At 39.3% G+C, this 9,299-nt stretch overlaps 1 non-coding gene across 1 annotated transcript; it reads left to right on the top strand.

The window, feature by feature from the left end:
- The first annotated feature begins 5,112 nt into the window (after positions 1 to 5,112).
- Positions 5,113 to 5,219, top strand: LOC141593319 (small nucleolar RNA R71). Its single transcript, XR_012521411.1, has one exon. It is a non-coding gene; the product is annotated as a small nucleolar RNA R71 (small nucleolar RNA).
- The last annotated feature ends 4,080 nt before the right edge of the window (positions 5,220 to 9,299 follow it).

The raw sequence follows: 9,299 nt of genomic DNA on the forward strand, positions 1-9,299 counted from the left end.
TAATTGAAATGCATGAATTCTATACTAAATACAAACTACATGTGAGATATTTACAAATGATAAGTATTTACAAATGATGCAAACTAGACTAAACTATATGATGCATGCTTTCTATTATTCGGAGAGCTAATTTAAATTAACTCGGGTTGCTTATGAATGAACTTCCCCAAACTGAACAAAACACTATCTCTAGTGCAAAAAGAGGGAAGTTTGTTCACAAGCATGCAAATGCAATGCATGAAAAATAAGTTGTCATTTTGGATTCTTTACGGTGGGAGCAAAAAAGATAATCACCTCAATGTTACCGAGGTGTGAGTCCTTTGGTGGTGCTAGGACTCAAAAACTCTCATCCATCAAAGAGTCCAAAATGACTCTCTAAATGCTCTAGGCTAAATGTTATATAAGCTATACAAGTTATGTCAACAATGTAAACATGAGATAAAAAAACAAAGCAAAAGGAGGGGTAGGAGACTCATGCACAATGGAATAGGTCGAAATGCTAGCATAAGCCATCAACCCCGCACTTGTGTCGTCCTCCTTCATGCTTTGTCAACCATCAACATTCACTCATTTCATCATCATCATCATCATCATCATCATCATCATCATCTCCCTCTATGGACCCAGAGGCATCATTATCATCCTCTTCTTCTTCACTTCCACTTGAACCTTGCTTTTCATCATCATCATGGCTAGACCCACTACCTTCCCCATCCTCATCATCAATAACCTCCTCAATCTCCCTAGATTTTCGGGCATCCCCTTCTTTATCTCTAGAATCTTGAGGAAAGAATACTTTCCTATCCGCTCAATCTGGCAAAGAACTCTTGGGATCAAGGAGTCCTTGCCTAGAAAGATTTTAAAGGGGCGGATATGCTTCTTTACCCGTCACAACACTAGAATCATTTGTTGTGAACTCTAGTAGGCAAAAGGGTAAGGAGGTACCACTAAGGAGGATGCTTCTTTATTTGGACATTGTTGCTCCTTGATGATGTTCTTGGTATTCTTTGAGATGGGGAGAAGGTAGTCGTAACGGCGTGTGTTGAGACGGAAAATTTTCCCGGGCAAGATAATCGAATTGGCATCCCTGATTATCCACTCATATCCTTGGGAGGAGTTGTCATGTTTTACCCAATGAAACTTGTGGATCAAAGTGTGCATGTCAAGGAGGTTGCCACCTTTAACTGGTTTGTAGGTTTTATCTTCATTGAATTGTGGGTTAAAGTGCTTTGCCAATCTTGTTATCAAGCCTCCATTCACAATGAAAGCCGCTTTCTCTTTTCCTTCCTTGAAGTCTAACCATATCTTAAGGTGTTGAAAATGGACCTATGCCAATACCGTATACCTGGATGATGGATATACAAGGTATTACACTCTCTAAATGTAGTCAACTTCCATCCGGAAATCGCCTTCCAAAGGGGCTTGGCATCAAAGTTGTCGGGTTTCTTGTTGAAATCCCAAAGGTTTGCAATTCTAAAAACCTTTGCGAACTCACCCTTAAACATCCTCCTACTCTTGTTCTCAAGATGGAATTCGACATATTTTCGAGTCTCTACCTTATACTCCTTCAAAGAGCTTATGAACTCCAATGTGAGGGAAGGGTATGTTGATTCATTCATTTCGAACAAGGTAGACAATCTCATGGACTTGAAAAATGTTCTTGTTTGGTCTAGCTCCCCCAATTTCCCCAAGGTGTCTTGGCATACAAACTTAGTGGCAATAATTTTATTCCTAGCAAGGGATTCAAAAGATTTTCTATGATCATTGAAAATAAAAGTTACCTCCAGATAATCTTTTAGTTGCTCAATCTCCGGTAAAGTGGTAGTAACTTCTTCCACGGCCTCAACGACTTCCCTTGTTTGTACCCTTGGTTTCTCAACCACCACTAGAGCATTGGATGCTAGAACTTTTACCTCTTGGATAAAGTTGGGGCTTTGGGTGCTTTGGTGTTGTCCTTTGTCCATGCCATTGTTGATTTCTGTTTCAAATTTGTGTCAACAAACCTTGAGTATGCTTGAATGATCCCTTCTTCTTCCAACTTCAATCAAATTTTCAATCAATTTGGGGGTTTTCGGATTTCATGCTAACCCTAGAAATTTTGGTTGATTCTGTGAAGATTTTGATGCTTGAAGGTCTTTTTGTTGACAAAGGAGTGATTTGTTTTGATTATGAGCAAGTTTGCAATTGATTTGGATTAATTTGGTTGAGAAATTAGTGTTTTTGGATGACGGGGTTAATGGTTGTAATGAGGGAATGTGTTGTGTTTGTGTTTGAAGAAGAATAGAAATGAGGGATGAAGGTGAAGAATCCCGTGTTTATGCTTAGAAACAGGTCGGGACGCTTGACCTCATATGGGGACAGGCGGTTTTTGCATCAGGAATTTTGTTAAAGCTCTAGGGACGCCCGTCCTGAGCTCGGCTCGAGCGGATCATGCACTGGGACGCCCGTCCTAAAGCCAGCTTAGGCGGATTCTGCTGCAGTTCATTTTTTTTTCTTATTTGCTTCAGCCCCCACGAACTCAGTTCTGCCCGTGGGGATCCCTTTCTCGCAATCTTTGCTTCTTCATTTCCTATTTCTTTGTCATGAGGTTACACTACAAAGGCTTGGCTAGCCTAGGCAATTGCTTCCCCACACTTGATCATCAAACACTACACATTCAAAACACATTAAAATCCCTCCCTCACTTGCTCTCATGTTACAAAAATTATACAACAAGGCATATAAAATGCATTGTAAAAATTGAATAATGTACAACTTAAATGAAATGCAAGTTAAGAGGTTAAATATTTACAAATGGTAGTTTAGGGAGGACTCCACCAAACTCACCTTTTCTTGAGAGGTGTCAAGGGGGTAGAGCAAGGACGTTGTTGATGTTGCTCAACGCCTTGAAGAAATAGTCAAAGGCTTGTTCATTGTCATGATAGAGTTCTTGCATAGACCTTGGCATATTGTTGTCTTCATTCATGTAGTAGCCCGAGTCAAAGAGCTGACAAGGATCTACAAAGCCTTGGTCTAGATTCATATCATTTCCAATGTAAGGGTTAACAAATCCTTCAAATTCGTCATCACATGGACCACATACTTCCCTTGCTTCTTTCCTTATGTTGGGAGGATCATGAGTTGGCAAGAGGAACTCTTCATCCTTGTTGACATGGCCAATGAGGCCTTCATTGATACTTGTCATGGGTGAGCTTTGCAAGTTCTCATTCTTGTTGTGAAAAATCTATGCTCTCCGAATAGAGCCACTTCAACATCATCAATATCTTTCTTCCAATTGGGCGGTGTGTCTTTGCCCTTCTCTTTAAGATTCCATCTTTCACTTGTCCTTTGAATGGAGATTCCATTTTCTTCTTGTCACCTTCCCGGCTATAGTGATCAACCATAAAACATGGCTCAAGCAAGTTGGGAGCTCTCATAATCTTATCAAGATTAAAGGCGATTGTTTTATCACCAACTTCAAGTGTGATCATCCCGTGCTTTACATCAATCACCGCTCCGACGGTGTGTAGGAATGGTCTTCCTTGAATAATTGGAATGTTGGAATCTTCCTCCATATCAACAATAACAAAGTCCACCGGTATGAAAAACTTTCCAATTCTCACGGGTACATCTTCCCATACTCCAAGTGGTTTCTTTGTTGTTCGGTCCGCCATTTGTAAGGTCATGTTAGTGCACTTAAGCTCTCTCACTCCTAGCCTTTCACATACCGAATATGGCATGACACTCACACTTTCACCTAGATCACATAGTGCCTTGTTGATTGTGGTATCACCAATGGTACATGGAATGGAGAAACTTCTCGGATCTTTGAGCTTAGGTGGGGAATTCCCTTGAAGGATTACACTACTTATCTTCGTGAAAGCGATGGTCTCCAACTTCCTTATGGACTTCTTCTTGGTAAGAATGTCTTTCATGTATTTTGCATAGGCCAGAACATGGTTGATCAACTCCGTGAATGGGATTGAAACCTCTAAGTTCTTCACAATCTCCATGAACTTTCCAAGTTGCTCATCAAGCTTGGGCTTGGCTTAGCGACTTGGAAACGGAAGTCTAATCACAATAGGTTCTTTTTCAACCTCTTTGGCCTTCCCTTCATTTCTCTTCTTCAATAAGTCATTGGTAGTTGGTTCCACTACCTTAGGATTTCTCCTCAATGGTTCCATCACATCTCTTTGCTTGACACTTTTCTCAATAACATCATCTTCAATTGGCATATTAGGTCCCTCATATCTTGTACCACTCCTTAAATGAATGGCATTGATGGTTTCATGTCTTGTTGGAGGATTACCTTGAGGAGGTAATTGTCCTTTTTGTCTTTGGGAACTTGAAGAGGCCAATTGGGACAATTGTGTTTCCAACATCTTGGTATGAGCAAGGATATTGTTGATGGTAGTATCTTTGGCTTGGCTATCTCTTTTCATTTGAGTAAAGAAATCTTGTTGGCTCTTTTGCATTTGGAGGACCGCTTTTTGAACATCAAAAGCTTGGTCATTGGATTGATTGTAAGAGGGTTGGTTTTGGTTGAAGTAGGGTCTTTGAGTAGGATTTCTCATTGGAGGTGGGGTGTATGCTGGTTGAGGATTTTGAACATTTTGGCTTTTGTATGAGAAGTTTGGGTGAAATTTGTTGTTTTTATTGTAATAGTTGGAGTAAGGGGTGCCATTCTTGTATGCTTGGAAAGCATTCACTTGCTCACTTGTGCCCCTACACTCTTGTTGATCATGTCCCAAAGTTTCACAATTCTCACACATTCCATTTGGAATAGAAGATGTTGCCATCATGGCAAGGACATGTTGCTTGGATGATTGAGAAGCTTCATTCATCTTGGCTATGGATTTCTCAAATTTCAAGTTCATTGTGTCAATATGGGAGCTTAGTTGGGCACCCAAATCGACACTCAATTGTGTGACGGAGTCAACTTCATGTCTCCCTTCCCTAGTAGCTTTTCTTGGCCTACTATATTGAGAGTTGTGAACCGCCATCTCCTCTATCTTTGCCCAAGTTTGGTTGTCATCTACCTCGGTGAATCTTCCATTAGAACCCATGTTGAGAACATTCCTTGAATCTTCATACAACCCATTCCGAAATTGTTGAACAAGAAACCATTCGCTTAGTCCATGATGAGGACAAGAGCGACATGTATCTTTAAATCTCTCCCAAGCCTCATATAGAGACACTTCATCTCTTTGCTTGAACCCGGTGATTTGGGCTCTTAACATGTTGGTCTTTTCCGGAGGATAAAACTTCTTGTAAAAGGCAAGTGCTAACTTCTTTCATGAATCAATTCCAAGAGTGGCCTTGTCAAGGCTCTTAACCATTGCTTTGCGGCTCCGATCAAGGAAAAAGGAAACAATACCCATCGAATTTGGTCTTGAGTTATCCCCGTTTGAGAAATTGCATCACAATAGTCACAACAAGTCTCCATGTGTAAGTGAGGATCTTCACTAGGCATCCCTCCAAATCGAATTCTCTCAACTAATTGTATGAATGTGGATTTGGCAATGAAATTACCGATTAAGTGGGGTGGTGTTGGAGTACCATTTGGTAGGTTCTCCTCGGTTGGTACGGAATGAGATGAAAATTTAGGCATTGTAGGTTGATTTTGTGGTTGGTTTTGAATTAGGTTCTCCTCTCCTTGTCTTACAAAAGGGTTGGTAAACTCAACACTATCCGAATGGATGATACCAATGTCCACAAGTTCTCCAATATCCACAATTGTCGAAGTCCCTCTAACGGTTCTTCTAATGTTGGTCAACGTCCTTTCAATCTCGGGATCAATAGGCAAAAGATCGCCTTGTGATCTCCTAGACATGCAAAAATCAAACAACTAGAAAACAATTAAAACTACCTTGAGGAGTTTTACTTCCCCTAGGATAGGAAAGACACAACTAAAAACAACAAGTGATAACAATTCAACTGAACACCGTCCCCGGCAATGGTGCCATTTTGATTCGGTTCAAACTTTGTCGTCTAAGCTTTCCAATCAAAACAATATTTATAATCTCAACTAACTACTCTTAGTATAGTGGCAAGTAAAGGTCGGATCCTAAGGGACGGGTATTGTATTTATTTATCGGTTGTAGAAACCTATGTCTTAGGGTGTCACAATTTGGGTTGAGTTTGAGGTTTGGAATCTAAACTACTTAACAAAGGAAATGTAAACAAATGAAAGCAAAGCAAGTAAATAGGGTTTGTAAACAATTGATTACGACACTAGGGTGTCATGGGTTCATAAGGGAATCATGGCGAGATGACATAAACAAGTTTCATAGATGCAAGCAAATTATTGTTGTAGTGGAATCGAGTTGGTTTGTATCTTACAATTCCTAGGAAGTTTTGGGTCTCAGAGCCGAGTCGGTCAAGACCTTACAACTCCTAAAAGTTGACTTAATTCTCCCTATTTAACTATATGCATGGTCTAATAAGCCTTGAGTTGGTTTATGTCTTACAAGTCTTGTTGAATGGATAAGACACTACCCCAAATCAGGCAATCAATAAGGAGAGTATCACAATGGTTTAATGCATTTAATAACGACACTTAGATTACCGTTTTCCAAATATTGGCGGAAACCTAGACCGCGCTAATAGGAATAACAGTTTCCCTCGAAAACCGTTATTATAATTTTACAACGGCTTCTTAACAAACTGTATTAAAAAACTTTTAACGGTTTCCAAAAACTCGTTATAGAATCACTCTTATCAACGGTTGTTCGAAAACCGTTACCAGTTTAATATCGGCATTTCAAAAACCGTTACTAAATTAACACCAGCAACGGTTTTTGTTACCCGTTGTTATGTTATAGCTACGGATTTTTTGTAACCGTTATTATTTTCTATTATGAGATAACGGTTTTTCAATTCAACCGTTGTCATTATTTGATTAGATTTTTCAATTTGATTACTGCATTCAAAACTGAACTTTAATAAATATTCAATTTGACCAATAATATTCAATTTGACCAAAATAATTCTATAAATATGTCTTCATAATATTTTAGGTCAAATTCTAAATTATCAAACATTTACTCTTTAATTTCTTTCTAAATTTCTCTCTAAAAAAATATGGCTGGTGTATCGGAACCACAATCACATTCTCGTTATGCACAGCCTTTTACTTGCATTCTCCATAATCTCCCGGTTCATTATGGTGTGAATGGAAAGGGTTAAAACCCTAATTTTGGGTGGTTGACGCAAATGCTTCATAAGTCCGGTTTCACCGCGGTTAAAAAAGTGTATCGTGTGTCTACAAACAAGCAAGGTTTTGTAGGCTTCGCTTTTATCGTGTTTGACGAACCCAACTACCATGATAGTTTTCGTCAGGTAAGAAAATTAGGGGCTAGATTTGCGGGGGAAGATGCGGAGAAAGAGGACTTCTATTCGGATGATAAACAACAAAGCCCTTATCTATGGATTGCGACCCATCTTGATCATCATCTGCTGAAACATTGCAGGAAGCATCGCATTCTTACCACCGTGCCTATGTCATGGGAGAGAGAGGCCATTCCACCTGCGCTTCCCGATGATAATGAAGGGCCGATCTACGACTTGCTTGATACCGTCGTCAGGTACCAAAAATAAATGCCTTGCTACTACTAACAGAAGTCAGCGGTAAGTAGGGTCGATCTCCACAGGGAGGCGGTCACTATCTACTCGTCAATTAGGTTTGTCTATGGTCACAGGATGGGAGTTTTAATTGATTTAACTAAACTAATGAGATTAAGGCAAGAGAAAAGGTTAAGAAGAATTAATAAGAGAGAAAGGAAAACTAGGATTGTCGGGTCATCAATGAATGTCAGATAATTGCAGCTAAGGTCACAGATCAGTCGATTGTATCGATCTAAGGGGCAACGAATATCTCCTTCCGGTCTCAATTCGCCCTAAAATACTATTAGCTTAGCTCCCGCCCTCATTAAAGCATCCTATTGTTCACTGCGGGTCTCACCCCTTCCAACCTTCCCGTCTAGGTTAAGGTTTACCAAAATTAAATAAGCTAAGTGCATCGATTCAAATAGCTAGATACAGTTTAAGGCAGTGATTAACAACATAGACTTAACAACAACGAACGATCTATAAACCTAATTAGCAATTAACAACGATTCATCGACTCCCCTAAATCCTAGTAGGGTAATTAGCTAGACATAGGTAAAAGTAAAGCAAGAACAAAAGATAAGAAAGTAACAAACATTAAATAAAGAGAGTAAAGGGAAAGAGAAAATTACAGAAATAAGATCCGGGGAAGAACAGAGAAAAGAGATGTTTAACAATGAAAGGAGAGAAAGAAAAGCATGAAGTGTGATAGAGTCGTCAAGGAACAGCGTCCAAGATAATTATGACCTAATCCCGACTTCCTTTATATAGGGAAGTGGGATTTTACAAACTTAAACCTAATCACGGACTAGCTAACCCGTGTGTTAAAGCAAATCACTCGATCGAGCCATTTGAAACTGCTCGATCGAACAAAAACCAATAAAAACATCTCGATCGAGTAGATAAACCACTCGATCGAGGAAACCCTAAAAAAACATTTCGATCGAGGAAATATAATACTCGATCGAGGTCTTATTCTCTTCAAAAGTGCTCGATCGACCACAAAAACTTCCGATCGAGTGATATTTGACTCAGCCAGCTACTTGTTTCGTTGATTTCAGCTTTGACTTGGTTATTTAGCTTCCGAAGTGACTTCTCGCATCCCGTAACAGCAGTATTCCCGCTCCAAATCTACTCATCCTCCAAATGCATCCAAAACAGGACGATAAAAGGCTCGATTCTACCACTTTCAGGTCCATTCCTGCAAATAAGGCAAAACAAACCAAAGTAGCATATTCGGGCATTTCGTAGCGTAAAACTACGAGGATAGCATAGAAATACGTGCATAAGGAGGCCTAAAAAGACTATATAAAATGCACGTATCATTGCTCTATACCGAAATTCATAATGAGTATCCTAATACTTCATCAGATTCTAATAATTAAGTCATTAATTATTATCTGGCATTGTAAGTTGTATTTGGATTATGATGGTTTGAATTAAAGTTTAATTATTTATGCCTTTTGTTACGTTTTTTGTTACCCCATCCTCTGGAATTCAGAGACAATATCACCAGATAAATATCAGACTTTTATTACAATGACTTAGGTTTTTAGGAGTACATTAAAATATCAAGCTAAAGAAAAAAAATCGCGTAAAACAAGCGTTGACAAACGTGAAAAAGCAAATGTGGAGTGTGGAGTTGAATGGAGGGAGTATGTTTTTTGTTACCCCATCCTCTGGAATTCAGAGATAATATCACCATATATGTC

Source organism: Silene latifolia, chromosome 7 (assembly GCF_048544455.1).
Source record: "Silene latifolia isolate original U9 population chromosome 7, ASM4854445v1, whole genome shotgun sequence".
Taxonomy (NCBI): domain Eukaryota; kingdom Viridiplantae; phylum Streptophyta; class Magnoliopsida; order Caryophyllales; family Caryophyllaceae; genus Silene; species Silene latifolia.